The sequence below is a fragment of the Balaenoptera borealis genome (genome assembly GCF_965194805.1).
Source record: "Balaenoptera borealis genome assembly, chromosome: 3".
In the NCBI taxonomy this organism is placed as follows: domain Eukaryota; kingdom Metazoa; phylum Chordata; class Mammalia; order Artiodactyla; family Balaenopteridae; genus Balaenoptera; species Balaenoptera borealis.
The window spans coordinates 3,442,943-3,458,484 of NC_138866.1; the positions used below are offsets into that span (position 1 = coordinate 3,442,943).

At 36.7% G+C, this 15,542-nt stretch overlaps 1 long non-coding RNA gene across 1 annotated transcript in view; it reads left to right on the top strand.

The window, feature by feature from the left end:
- Positions 1 to 733: 733 nt before the first annotated feature.
- Positions 734 to 15,542, top strand: part of LOC309626317 — a 61,752-nt gene continuing 46,943 nt past the window's right edge. The window contains exon 1 of the long non-coding RNA XR_014243114.1: positions 734 to 1,325. This is a non-coding gene — a long non-coding RNA (uncharacterized lncRNA). The remainder of the gene's footprint in view (positions 1,326 to 15,542) is intronic.

A 15,542-nucleotide genomic window follows, 5' to 3' on the forward strand; every position in this document is an offset into this window, starting at 1 on the left:
ATTTGTAAACAGTAAGGGACAGAGTTTATTTGCTTACTTTGGAGACACCCTATCCCTTCTCAAAGTAAACCACCTATTTTATGTACATAAAAAATTTTTGTTCCTTAATTTTATTAAGGGACAGTTCCATAAGGTGTGACAAATGTGACCTGTGGTAGCTACTGCCACAATCAAGATAGAACGTTTTCCCCCCAAAGTTCTCCTCCTTGTTGCCCATCTCCTCCTCCGCCTCTACATTGTGTAGGATTCCATCTTTTCACAGAAAAGATGGACTCTTACACAGTGCAGGCTTTCAGGTCTGGTTTATTACATTCAGCATAGTATTTTTGATATGCGTCCATTTCACTGCGTGTATAAGTAGTTTTTTTATTTTATTGCTAAGTGTAGCAATAAAATGATGGAGATGCCATCATTTGTTTATCCATTCACCTGTTAGTGGACATTCAGGTTATTTCCAGTTTGGGGCTATTATGAATAGTTGTGCTTTGAGTATTTGGGTGTGTTATTTTTTTTCACTTTAAAAAAATTTTATTGAAGTATAGTTGATTTACAATGTTTCAGGTGTATAGCAAAGTGATTCATTATACAGACATATATATATTATTTTTCAGATTCTTTTCCATTATAGGCTATTACAAGATGTTGAATATGGTTTCCTGTATTATACAGTAAGTATATTTTATATATACCTATATTTCATATATAGTGGTGTGTACCTGTTAATCCCAAACTCCTAATTTATCCCTCCCCCACTTCCCCTTTGGTAACCACAAGGTTGTTTTCTATGTCTGTGAGTCTGTTTCTGTTTTGTAAATATGTTCATTTGTCTCATTTTTTTAGACAGATAAATAGATAAAGAAGATGTGGTATACACACAATGGAATACTGCTCAGCCATAAGAAGGAATGAAATATTGCCATTTGCAGCAACGTGGATGGACCTGGAGACAATCAGATCATACTATGTGAAGTCAGAAAGAGAAAGACAAATATCATATGATACCACTTATATGGGTATGTTATTTTATGGACATGTATTTTCATTTCTCTTGGGTAAATATCTTATACGTGGAGTTTCTGGGCCACAGGATAAGTGTATGCTTAACTATTAAGACATTCTCAAACTGCTTTCCAAACTGGTTGTACCATTTTCCACGTACAGCCGCCACGTACGTGTTTTTCGGTTTTGTTTTGTGTGGATGGTGCCAGTTTGCCCGCGTCCTCGCCAGCGTGTGGTTTCCTGTCCTGGTGTCCCCCTGGGGTTCTCCACTCGCCCTTCACATGGGACTCACGATGCTGAGTATCTTTCTGCCTGCCATCAGCCATGTGCGTATCTTCTTTTGTTAATGGTCTGTAAAAAACCTTTTATCCATTTATAAAATTAGCTTGTCTTCTTAAATTTTAAAAAGCGAACAGGAGTAGAGCTGCGACAAGGCTCGGGAGGCCACTCACAGGCAGACCAGGGACAGTGCAGCCGGGTCAAAGGAGACACACCTCAAGGGCACAGCCACCCTCACGGGGAGACGTGCACCCACGCACACCCGGGCAGGGAGACAAAGGGCACACTTTGTGGGTGCACAGAACACGCCTTCACATACAGGCACACGCGCACACACAGGGACCTGGTGAGCAATACCCAGACGCACGGCCATGTGTCGCTGCAGGACGGCTTCCCGCGCCCCCAGCCACCTGGGCAGGTGGGTACGTTACTAACAGAAATAGCAAAGAGGCATTGAAACATCACCTTCTAGAAGTTGCTTGGGAAAGTAGCACACGAGAAGCACCCACCTCCTGGCTGCCTGTCGCTGGGACTGAGAAAGTAACCTCAGGGAGAGGAGATAAGAAAGAAAGTAACCTCAGGGAGAGGAGATAAGAAAGGGGCCCCAGGGGATGCAGCCCAGGGAGAACCAGGTCAGGGGAGGCCCTCTTCCTGCTGTCTTCACCACTTCCTTCTTGGACACCCCCAGGACCAGGGGCGGGTGCAGACCTTCCTTCAGGGACAGTCATAGACAGTGCCACTTGTGGCAGGACCCGTTCTCTGTGTGGCCGCAGTAGGGGCCACAAGCCAGTGTCGGGCTGGGCCAGGGTTGTGTGGGGTCTTGAATGCCAGGCCTGGGGCTGGGGATGAACCTTTGAGGCTTTTTCTCTTTAATTAGTAGACTTCACATTTTTAGAGCAGTTTCGAGTTTCCTGAAACATTGATCGGAAAGTACAGAGTTCCCACACACTCCCTCTCTCCGGCTCACAGTGTCCCTGTGGTTTCCATCTTGCATCAGTGTGGTCTGCACAGCAGTTACAATTGACCTGCCTGTCTTGGTACATCATTATTAACCAAAGTCCAGAGTTCACATGAGGACTTGCTCTTGGTGGTGTGCATTCTGAGGTTCTGACAAGGGCTTAAGGTCATGTGTCCACCATCACAGTGTCATACAGAATAGTCTCACTGCCCTAGAAACCCTCTGTGTTCCACCTATTCGTCCCTCCTTTCCTCCCTCCAAACCCCTGCCAACAACTGACCTTTTGACTGTCTCCATAGTTTTTGTCTTTTCCAGAATGTCATGGAATTGGAATCATACAGTATGTAACCTTTTCAGATTGACTTCTTGCACTTGGTAACATTCATTTACATTTCCTCTGCATCTTTTCATGGCTTGAGAGCTCCTTTCTTTTTAATTGATGAATAATGTCCCATTGTCAGGATGTGCTACAGCTTACTTCTCCATATCTTATTGGTACACCTTCTTTGCGGAGGTGTCTCTTCAGATCTCTTGCCCGTTTTTCATTTTTTCTTAATTGTTGAGTTTCAGCAGTTCTTTCTATGTTTTGGATACAAGTCCTCTATCAGATATATATTTTGCAAATATATTCTATCAGTCTGTTTTTTCTTCTCACTGCACAGTGTCTCTCATAGACCAGAAGTTTTAATTTTAGTGAAGTGCAACTTGCTGATTTTTTTCTTTCATAGATTGCGCTTTTGTTGTTGTGTCTGAAAAGTCATCATCATATCCAAGGTCATCTATGTTACCTCCTATGTTATCTTCTAGGAATTTTTTAGTTTTGTGGTTTACATTTAGGCCTGTGACCCATTTTGAGTTAATTTTTGAAGGATGTAAGTACACATGTAGATTTATTTGTTTGCATGTGTATGCCCAGTTGTTCCAACACGATTTGTTCAAAACTATTTTTCTGCATTGAATTGTCTTTGCTCCTTTGTCAAAGATCAGTTGACTACATTTGTGGGGTGTATTTCTGGGCTTTTTATTCTATTCATTTGTCTGTTTGTTTATTCTCCCATCCGTACAATACTGCCTTGATTACTGTAGCTCCATCGTAGATATTGAAGTCCTTTGACTTTCCTCTTCTCCTTAAATATTAAGTTGGCTGTTCTGTATCTTTTGCCTCTTCCAATAAACTTTAGAACAAGATTGTCAATATTCACAAAATAGCTTGCTGGGATTTTGATTGAGATTGTGTTGAACCTTTAGATCAAGTTGGGAAGAACTAACAATTTAACACTATTGGTCTTCCTATTCATGAACATGCACTAGCCTTCCATTTATTTATATCTTTTATTCCTTTCATTAGAGTTTTGTTGTTTTCCTCATATAGATCTTGAACATATCTTATTGGATTTATACCTAAGTATTTCTTTGTGGGGTTTTCTTGGTGCTAATGTGAATGGCATTGGTTTTTTTTTTTGGAAAACATTTATCAGATCACATCATTTTCCACTCAAATTTTACAACAGATTTCGTCACACAGAGAACAGAGTTGTCACGCATGTCTACCAGGCCCTAAGTAATCTAGTTACCTAAGTTGTCTTTTGGGCTTATTGCCTGCTGCTGTTCCTTTTTTTTTTTTTTAATTTTTATTTTATTTATTTATTTTTTTGGACATCTTTATTGGAGTATAATTGCTTCACAATGGTGTGTTAGTTTCTGCTTTAGGCATTGGTTTTTTTAATATCAAATTCCAGTTGTTCATTGTTGGTATATGAGAAAGCAATGACTTTTGTATATTAACTTTGTATACTGCAAACTTGCTGTAATTGTTTATTAGTCCCAGAAAGCTTTTATTTATTCTTTCAGATTTTTGCATACGTGATCATGTCATCTTCAAAGTTTTCTTTCTTCAGTTCTAGTCTGTGTAACTTTTATTTCCTTTGCTGTCATATTGCCTTAGCTAGGACTTCTGTACAGTGTTGAAAAGAAGTAGTGAGAAGGGACCTTGCCTTTTGCCTCATCTTAGCAGGAAAGCGTCTATTTTCTCACCATTAAGTCTGATGTTAGCTGTTTTATTTTCTGTACTTACTCTTTATCAAATTGAGGATGTTCCCCTCTATTACTAGTTTACTGAGAGTTTTTATCATGACTGGGTATTGGATTTTTTTTCAAATGATTTTATTGCATCTGTTAATATGATCGTAAGATTTTTCTTTTTAACCTGTTAATATGATGTATTACCTTAAGTGATTTTCAAATGCTGAAACAGTATTGCATTCTGGAATATCCCAGTTGGTCATGGTGTATACTTCTTTTTATTCATTGTTGGGTTTGATTTGCTAATATTTTGTTGAGAATTTTCCATCTATGTTCATGATTATAAATCTGTATTATCAGATTTGTATAATACAGATTGTTCTGTAGTTTTCTTTTCTTGGAATGTCTTTCTCTGTTTTTTTTACTAGGGTAACGCTGGCCTCATAGAATCAGTTAGGAGGTATTCCCTCTGCTGTGTCTTCTGAAAGAGACTGTAGAGAATTGGTATAATTTGTTCCTTAAATGTTTGGTCGAATTCATTAGTGAACTCATCTGGGTCTGGTACGTTCTGTTTAGAAGGTTATTATTTACTGATTCTATTTCTTTCATAGATACAAGCCTATTGAGATTATCTATTTCTTCTTGCGTGAGTTTTGGTAAAATATATATTCAAAGAATTGGTCTATTGCATCTAGGTTATTGAATTTGTGGGAATAGAGGCATTCATAATATTCCTTTACTATGTCATTTGAATGTCCATGGGATCAGTAGTGATAGCCTCTATTTCATTTCTGATGTTAGTAATTTGTGTTTCTCTTTTTCTTAATTACCTTGGCTAGAAGTTAATCAATTTTTTTGGTCTTTTCAAAGAAGCTGCTTTTGGTTTTGCTAATTTTCTCTACTAATTTCCTGTTTTCAATTTTATTGATTTCTGCCTAGTTTTTATTATTTCGTTTCTTCTGCTTACTTTGTTCTTCTTTTCCTAGTTTCCTAAGGTAAAAACTGGGATTATTGATCTTAGATCTTCTTTTCTAAGATATACATTAAATGCTAAAAAGTCTCCTCTAAGCACTGCTTTCACTGCATTTCACAAAATTTAATAAGTTGTATTTTCATTTTCATTTAGTTCAGAATATTTATTAATAGCTCTTGAGATTTATTCTTTGATTCATGTGTTGCTCAGAAGTGTGTTGTTTAGTCTCCAGTATTTTGAGATTTTCCAGTGTCTTTCTGTTACAGATTTCTAGTTTAATCCCATTGTGGTCTGAGAGCATATTTTATTATTTTTATTCTTTTAAACTTGTTGAGGTATGTTTTATGACCTAGAATTTGATCTATCTTGCTGAACTTTCCATGAGAAGAATGAGTATTCTGCTGTTGTTGGATGACGTATTCTATAGATATCAATAAGATCCAGTTGATTGATAGTTCTGTTCACTTCAACTCTGTCATTACTGATTTTCTGCCTGCTGGGTCTGTCCATTACAGATAGAATGGTGTTGAAGTTTCCAACTATAACAGTGGATTAATCTATTTCTCTTTAATCTGTCAAGTGTTGTTATGTCTTCTTGGAGAATTGACCCCTTTATCATTATCCAGTGCCCTTTTTTTAAAATCTCTGATCATTTTCCTTGCTCTGAAGTCTGCTTGGTCTGAAACTAATATAGCTACTTCAGCTTTCCTTTGATGTATCAGCATTGTGTAACTTTCTCCATCCTTTTACTTTTAATCTATCGGAGTCTTTATATTTAAAGTGGGTTTCTTGTAGACAACTTATAGTGGGTCTTGTTTTTATCCACTCTGACAATTTCTGTCTTTTAATTGGTGTGTTTAGACCATTGATGTTTAAAGTGATTATTGATATAGTTCGTGTCTTAGTCCATTCAAGCTGCTATGACAAAATACTACAGGCTGGGTGGCTTAAAAACAAGAGAAGTTTATGGCTCACAGCTCTGGAGGCTGGGAGTCAGAGATCAAGGTTCCAGCATGGTCATGTTCTGGTGACGATCCTCTTCCTGGTTCATAGCCAGACCCTTCTTGCTGTGCCCTCACATGGTGGAAAGAGTGAGGGAGCTCTCTGGAGACTCTTTTATAATGTACTAATCCCATTCACAAAGGCTCAACCCTCATGATCTAAGCACCTCCCAAAGGCCCATGTCCTAATACAGTTAACCCTTGAAGAACAGAACTTGGGGGTTAGGGGCATCGACCCCTGCACAGTTGAAAATCCTGGTATAACTTTACAATCAGCTCTCTATATCTGCAGTTCTGCATCTGAGGATTCAACCAACCACTGATTGCATAGTGCTGTAGTACATATTTATTGAAAAAAAAATCCATGTGTAAGTGAACATGCACAATTCAAACCCATGTTGTTCAAGGGTCAACTTGGGGGTTAGGAAGAATTTCAACCTATGAATTTTGGGAGGACACGAACATTCAGAACACAGAAGTTGGGTTAATATCTATCATGTTTGTTGCTATTTTTAATTCATTTTTATTCATTGCCCTTGTTTTTTTGTTTCTTTTTTTGTCTTCCACTCTTTTTCTGCATTCCATAGTTTTTTGGTTTTTTTAAAAATTATTATTTATTTATTTATTTATATTTATTTATTTGGCTGTGTTGGGTCTTCGTTTCTGTGCGAGGGCTTCCTCTAGTTGCGGCGAGCGGGGGCCACTCTTCATTGCGGTGCGCGGGCCTCTCACTCTCGTGGCCTCTCTTGTTGTGGAGCACAGGCTCCAGATGTGCAGGCTCAGTAGTTGTGGCGCACAGGCTCCAGATGTGCAGGCTCAGTAGTTGTGGCTCACGGGCCCAGTTGCTCCGCGGCATGTGGGATCTTCCTAGACCAGGGCTCGAACCCGTGTCCCCTGCATTAGCAGGCAGATTCTCAACCACTGCGCCACCAGGGAAGCCCATTCCATAGTTTTAATTGAGCATTTTATATGATTCCATTTTCTCTCCTCTCTTAGCATATTAATTATACTCCTTTTTAAAAAACATGTTTTAGTCGCTGCCCCAGAGTTTTCAATATACATTTGCAACAAATCCAAGTCCATTTTCAAATAACATGATATTGTTTCATGGGGAGTGCAGGTACTTTATAACAGAGCATTCTCAGTTCTCCCATCCTGCCCCTTAAAATATTGCTGCCATTCACTTCACTTTTCCATAAATAAACTCACTGAATTCATTGTTGCTATTATTTTATGTTAGTTCAGTTGAGAATAACAAAAATAAAATATTTTATTTTACCTTCCTCTATTCCTTTTCTTATGCTTTTTCTTTTTTGTAGATTTGAGTTTCTGTTCTATATCCTTTTCCTTCTCTCTGAAGAACTTATTTTTAACATTTCTTTCAAGGCAAGTCTACTGGTGACAAACTCCCTAAATTTTTGCTTGTTTGAGAAAGTATTTCTACTTCACTTTTGCAGGATAACTTTACTGGATACAGGATTCTATGTCGATATTTTCCTTTCCACACTTTAAAAAATTTCACTCTAGTCTCTTCTTGCTTCCATAGTTTCTGAAGAAAAGTCCAGTGTAATTCTAATTTTGCTCTTTAGTGATTTTCTGTGTACTTGTTCTCTCCATTACTGAGAAAGTAATATTAAAATCTCGAATTAATTGTGAATTTTCATTTCTTCTTTCAGTTATCTCAGTTTTTTCCTACACATAATTTGATGCTCTGTTATTAAGAGCATACATTTTTTTTTATGTCATATTGATGAACTGAGAGTTTTATCATTACAAAATGTCCCTCTTTTTCCCGGGATTATTCCTTGTCCTGAAGTCTACTTTGTCTCCTAGTAACATAGTCACCCCAGTTTTCTTATATTAGTATTTGTATAATATCTCTTTTCCCATCCTTTTATTTTTATTTGTGTCTTTATACTTAAACGGGGGTATATGTCGCCAGCATATAGTTTGGCCGTATTTTTTTCTTGCCTTTCAGTTGCCCAACATGATGAAAGCCCAACATGATGTAACTGGTGATAATCACTGAACCAAATAGGCCTTTAGTGTGAAGTTTCATGTTAATCTATGAGTTGAATTGTGTTCAGTGTTTGCTATCGATATAAGTTCCAGAGGCTTCAAACTCCTCTAGTGTCCTTGTTTTTATCTTTCATCTTGTCTTTGGATTTCTCTAGGAACTACTTCCTAAATATAGTCTGTGCCTTGCAGCTCTTTCAGCTGTAATCCACCAGTGTTATATCGTAGCCCTCTTGACGTGGTAGTAAGGTGTGGATGAGGGAAGCGTTCTATAATCTTTTGATTAAATCTTAGGTTTTTAGTGCACCTGTGTCCCTGGGCTGTGGCCTTTACAAGTGCTTCTTAAGTTCCTCCCTTTTCCCCCCACTTAAGTGAGACAGGAAGGATGGAGGGTGCTGAAGTTTGGTAATTGTTCTCCCTCCTAGCTGAAGTACAGGTCTGATAGAGTCTTCCCCCTGCTGAGCTGGCCTTTGTTGTGAAGATGCTCTGAGAGTATTTCAGGCTTCTTTTCTTCCCCTCTTCCTACCTGAGACAGGAGGGGAATTTTTTTTGGCTCTTCAAGGTGAGAGTCTGGTGGGACTAGAGATAAAATCCACTCAGTTGTGCCCCCCCCCTCAAGAATGCAGTCCCCAGCAGTTTCTCTCTCTCATGCTGTCCACACTCTCTGCAGCTTGTCACAGTGACCATATAAGTATTTCCACCAGTCATTATTCCAGTGACTCTTGCTCCAAGTAAGCAGATCTCAGCTGGGACTCTGTATTCTCCTGTCTCTCCCACTTCTGAGTGGTGGTTTGCCCTGTGACCTCAGTTCTCTGATGGGTCCAACAAAAGCCATTGATTTTCACTTTGTTCAAATTTTTTCTTTTTGGTCGTAAGAATGGGAGTGATTACTTTCAAGCACTTTACACTCAGAGCTGAAATTGGAAGACTCAAGTCTTGCTTTTTAACCCAGTCTAACAATCTTTGCTTCTAATTGGTGCATTTAGACCATTTGTATTTCTTATTTAATTCTATAATCTTGCTATTTGTTGCCCTCCCATAATGCTCCTTGGTCCTTTTACCCTTTCCCGGCATTCTTTTGGATTGAATAATTTAGCATTTCATTGTATCTCCCCTATAGGCTTATTAGCAATATCGGTTTAAGTTTTTAAAGGTTGACCTAGGAGTTTTGATATGCACACTTAAGATCACAGTGTATCTTAAGAGAATGTATCAATTTATGTGTTCAGTAAGAAATATAAACTGTATGTTTCCATTTTCCCTCCTGTCTTTTGTGTTATTATTGTCCTATATATTATTTCTACAAATGTTACAAACTCAATAAAACATTACTATTATTTTTGCTTTAAACAGTCAATCTTCTTTAACTTTATTTTTTAGAGCAGTATTAGGTTCACAACAAAATTAAGAGGAAGGTACAGAAATTTCTCATACACGCTCTGCCCTAACACATGCATAGAATCCACCATTATCAACATCCCTCACCAGAGTGGGACATTTGTTACAATTGATGAACCTACATTGACACATCACTATCACAAAGTCCATAGTATACCATAGGGTTCACTTTTGGTGGTATACAATCTATGGTTTGGGACAAATGTATAATGAAATGTATAATCTATCATTATAGTATCATACAGAGTATTTTTATTGCCCTAAAAATTCTCTGAGATTCTCCTATTCATCCCTCCCACCCCAGCCCCCTCAACACTGATCTTTTTTACTGTCTCCATAGTTTTTCCTTTTTCAGGATATCATATAATTGGAGTCATACAATATGCAGCCTTTTCAGATTGGCTTCTTTCGCTTGTAATATGCATTTACATTCCCTGTGTCTTTTCCAGCTTGATAGCTCATTTCTTTTCTGCACTGAATAATAGTCCATTGTCTGGATCAGCCCAGTTCACCATTCATCTACTGAAGGACATCTTGGTTGGTTCAAAGTTTTGGGATTACAAATAAAGCTGCTATAAATATCTGTGTGTAGGTTTTTGTTTGTTTGTTTGTTTTGTTTGTTTTTCTTTATTAATGATCTGAATTTTTAAATTCTTTTTTAAAATATTTATTTATTTAATTTATTTATTTAATTTATTTTTTTGGCAGCTTCAGGTCTTAGTTGTGGCATGCAGGCTCTTCGTTGTGGCGTGTGGGCTTCTCTCTAGTTGTGACTTGCTGGCTCCAGGGGTCGTGAGCTCTGTAGTTGTAGCACGCGGCTCCAGTGCGTGTGGTCTCTGTAGTTTGCGGTGCGCAGGCTCTCTAGTTGAGACGTGCGAGCTCTGTAGTTGCGGTGCACAGGTTTAGTTGCTCCGCGGCATGTGGAATCTTAGTTCCCCGACCAGGGATTGAACCCGCGTCCCCTGCGTTGGAAGGCGGGTTCTCTACCACTGGACCACCAGGGAAGTCCTTGTGTGCAGGTTTTTGTGTAGATACAGGTTTTCAATTCCTTTGGGTAAATACCAAGAAGCATGATTGCTGGATTTCATGGTAAAAGTATGTTACTTTTGTTGAGAGCTGTCTTCCAAAGTGACTGTACCATTTTGAATTCCCATCAACAGGTTAATGAGAGTTTCTATTGCCCCACATCCTCACCAGCACTCAGTGTGGTCAGTGTTCTAGATTTTGGCCATTCTAATAGATGTGTAGTCGTAATTCATTGTTGTTTTGATTTGCATTTCTCTGATGCCTTTGGATGTGGAGCATCTTTTCATATGCTTATTTTCTACCTGTATATCTTCTATGATGAGGTGTCTAGTAAATCTTTGACCCATTTTTTAATTGTACTGTTTGTTTTCTTGTTGTTGAGTTTTAAGGGTTCTTTGTATATTTTGCATACAAGTTCTTTTTCAGACATATGTTTTGCAAATATTTTCTCTAGCTTTTGGCTTATCTCCTCACTATCTTGATATTGTGTTGTACAGAGCAGAAGTTTCTAATTTTAATGAAGCCTGCTTATCAATTATTTCTTTCAAATATTGTGCTTTGGTGTTGCGTCTGAAAAGCCATTGTCATACTCAAGGCCATGTAGGTTTTCTCCTATGTTATCTTCTAGGAGTTTTGCAGTTTTTTGCTTACATTTGGGTCTATGATCAATTTGGACTTAATTTTTGTGTAGTGTGTAAAGTCTGTGTCCAGATTGAGTTTGTTTTTTTTTTTTTGCATGTGGATGTTCAGTTGTTCCAGCACAGTTTGATGAAAAGACTATCTTTGTTCCATTGTATTGCCTTTGCTTCTTTGTCAAATATCATTTGACAATATTTATGTGGGTCTATTTTGGGCTCTCTATTCTGTTCCATTGATCTATTTGTTTTTTTGCCAATACCACTGTCTTGATTACTGTAGCTTCATAGTAAGTCTTGAAATCAAATAGTGTCAGTCTTCCAATTTTATTCTTAACTTTCAAAATTTTATTGGCTATTCTGGGTCTTTAGCATCTTCGTATAAACTTTAGAATCAGTTAGTTGATATCCACACAAAAAGTTTCTGGGATTTTGACTGGGATTGCATTGAATCTATACATCAACTTGGAAGAACTAACATTTTGACAGTATTGGGTCTTTCTATTCATGAGTGTGGAATATCTATTTATTTAATTATTTGATTTTATTCATCTAGGTTTTGTAGTTTTGCTCATATAGATCTTGTACATATTTTGTTAGATTTATACCTGACTTACTTTCCCTTTCTTTCTTTCTTTCTTCCCTCCCTCCTCCCTCCCTCCTCCCTCCCTCCCTCCCTTCCTTCCTTCCTTCCTTCCTTGCTTCCTTCCTTCCTTTCTTTCTTTTTTGGTATTGGGTTAATGTAACCCGATGTAAATGCTATTGGGTTAATTTCAATTTACACTTGTTTATTGATGGTATATAGGAAAGCAATGGACTTTTCTATATTAACCTTGTATCCTTCAACCTTTTAATAATCACCTATTAAAAACAGTTTTTTGTTCATTCTTTGGATTTTTTACATATATGATAAAGATAGTTTTATTTCCTCCTTCCCAATATGTACACATTTAATTTCCTCATGTCTTATTGCATTAGCTAGGACTCCAGTACAATGTTGAAAAGGAGTGGTGAGAGGGGACATCGTTGCCTTGTACCTGATCTCAGTGGGAAAGTTTTGAGTTTCTCACCAATAAGTATGGTGTTAGATGTAGGTTCTTTGTAGATATTCTTTATCAAGTTGAAGAAATTTCCCTCTATTCCAAGTTTACTGAGAGGTTTGTTTTTTTTTTATCATGAATGGGTACTGGATTTTTTCTAGTGATTTTCCTGCTTTTATTGATATGAATATACGATTTTTTTCTTTAGCCTGTTGATGTGATGGATTACATTAACTGATTTTCAAATAGCGAACCTTGCATACATGAGATAGACCCCAGTTGGTCATGGTGTAGAATTTTTTTTATATATTGTTAGATTTGATTTGCTAATATTTTGTTGAGGGTTTTTGCATTGATATCCATGAGAAATATTGGTCTGTAGATTTCCTTTCTTGTAATGTCTTTGGTTTTTGTATTAGGGTGATGCTTCTCTCATAGAATGAGTTAGGAAATATTCCTTCTGCTTCTGAAAGAGATTGTAGAGAATTGGTATAATTTCTTCCTTAAATATTTGGGAGAATTCACCAGGGAACCCATCTGGGCCTTGTGCTTTCTATATTGGAAGGTTACTATTTATTGATTAAATTTCTTTAATAGCTGTAGGCCTATTCAGATAGTCTATTCTTGTGTGAGTTTTGGCAGGCTGTGTCTTTCAAGGAATTGGTCCATTTCATCTAGTTTATCAAATTTGTGGACATAGAGTTGTTCATAATATTCTTTTATTCTTCTTTTAGTGTACATGGGATCAGTATTGATGGCCTCTATTTCATTTCTTATGTTAGTAAGTTTTGTCTTCTTTCTTTTTCTTAATTACCCTGGCTAGAAGTTTATCAATTTTATTAAAGAAGAAGCAACTTTTGGTTTTGTTCATTTTCTTCACTGATTTCCTGTTTTCAATTTTATTGATTTAGTTTTTATTATTTTTTTCTGTTTACTTTGGATTTAATTCGCCCTTTTTTTCCGTAGGTGAAAACTGAGATGATCAGTTTTAGATCTTTCTCCATTCATTCAATGCTATAAATCCCTCTAAGCACTGCTTTTGTTTCATCCACAAATTTTGATAAGTTGTGCTTTCATTTTCATTTAGTTCAAAATATTTAAAAATTTCTCTTGAGAATTCTTTGCCTTGTGTGTTTAGAAGTGTGTTGTTTAGTCTCCAGGTATTTTGGTATTTTCCAGTGTCTTCTGTTATTGATTTCTAGTTTTAATTCCATTATGGTATGAGAGCAGTCTGTATAATTTCTGTTATTTTACATTTGTTAAGGGGTGTTTTGTGGCCCAGAACATGGTTATCTTGGTAAATATTCCATGTAAGCTTGAGAAGACTGTGTATTCTGCTTTTGTTGGATAAAGTGGTCAATAGGTGTCCATTATATCCAGTTGATTGGTGGTGATGTTTAGTTTAACTATGTCCTTACTGATTTTCTCCCTGCTGGATCTGTCCATTTCTGAAAAAAGGGTGTTGAAGTCTCCAACTATAATTGTGGATTAATCTACTTCTCCTTGCAGTTTTAGCAGGTTTTGCCTCATGTAGTTTGATGCTCTGTTGTTCAGTGCATATTTTTTAAGGATTATTATGTTTTTTTGAGAATTGACTCCTTTATTGTTATGTAATGCCCTTCTTTATCCCTGATAACCTTCCTTGCTTTGAAGTCTGCTCTGTCTGAAATTAATTAGCTACTCCTACTTTTTTTTGATTTAGTGTTAGCATGGTATATTTTTCTCCATTCATTTACTTTTAATCTATATGCATCTTTATATTTAAAGTGGATTTGTTATAGAAAACATATTGCTGTACCTTGTTTTTGACCCATTCTGACAATCTCTGTCTTGTAATTGGTGCATTTAAACCATTAATGTTCAAAATGATTATTGATGTGTATGGATTAATGTCTACCACATTTGTTACTTTTTTCTATTTGTTACCCTGGTTCTTTGTTCCTATTTTTGCCTTCCACTGTTCTTCTGCCTTTTGTGGTTTCAACTGAGAATTTTATAGGGTTTAATTTTCTCTCCTTTTAAAACATATCAGTTATACATCTTAAAAAAATTTTTTTAGTGGATGCCCTAGATTTTGCAATATGCATTTACAACTAATCCAAGTAAGTCTCTTAACCATTTACTAAATAACACTATACCATTTCATGGGTAATGTACCTTAAAATAACAAAATAATCCCAATTCCTCCCCTCTGTTCCTTGTATTATTGCTGTCATTTATTTCACTTTTATATTAGCATAAATAAGCACATATACACATATACATATACATGTATTATATATACATAAGCATGCATAATCAAATACATTGTTGCTATTATTTTTTGAACAAACTTACCTGTAAGATCAATTAAGAAAAATAAAGTTTATATTTTAACTTCACTTATTCCTTTTTTGATATTTTTCCTTTCTTTATCTTTGTGTGGATCTAAATTTCTGACCTATATTATTTTCCTTCTTTCTAAAGAACTTCTTTTAATATTTTTTGCAAGGAAGGTCTGTTAACGACAAATTCCCTCAGTTTTTGTTTGATTGATGAAATCTTTATTTCTTCTTCACTTTTGAAGGATCATTTTGCACGATGCTGAATTCTAGGTTGATGGCATTTGTCTCTCAATACTTTAATATTTTATTATACTCTTGCTTGCTTGCATGGTTTTTGAGAGCAGTCAGATGTAATTCTTATCTTTGGTCCTCTGTAAGTAGGTATTTTTTCCCTCTGGCTTCTTTCATGATTTCTTCCTTTATCTTTGATTTTTCTGTGCTTTGAAAATGATATGTCTAGGTGTAGATTTGGGGGCATTTATCCTGCTTGGTATTCTCTGACCTTCCTGGATTTGTGGTTTGGTGTCAGACATTAACTTGGGAAACTTCTCAGTCACTGTTGTTTCAAATATTTTTTCTGTTCCATTCTCTTTTTCTTCTCCTTCTGATATTCCCTTTTATGCGTATGTTACACTTTTTGTAGTTGTCCCACAGTCTTTGGATTTTCTGTTTTTTCAGTCTTTTTTTTTTTTTTGTCTGCACTGTGTGGCTTGTGGGATCTTAGTTCCCTGAGCAGGGATCGAAGCTGGAAGAGCTTGGAGTGGAAGCGTGGAGTCTTAACCACTGGACCACCAGGGAAGTCCCTGTGTTTTGTCTTTATTCTCTGTGTTTTTTAGTTTTGGATATTTCCAATGAAATATACTCAATCTCA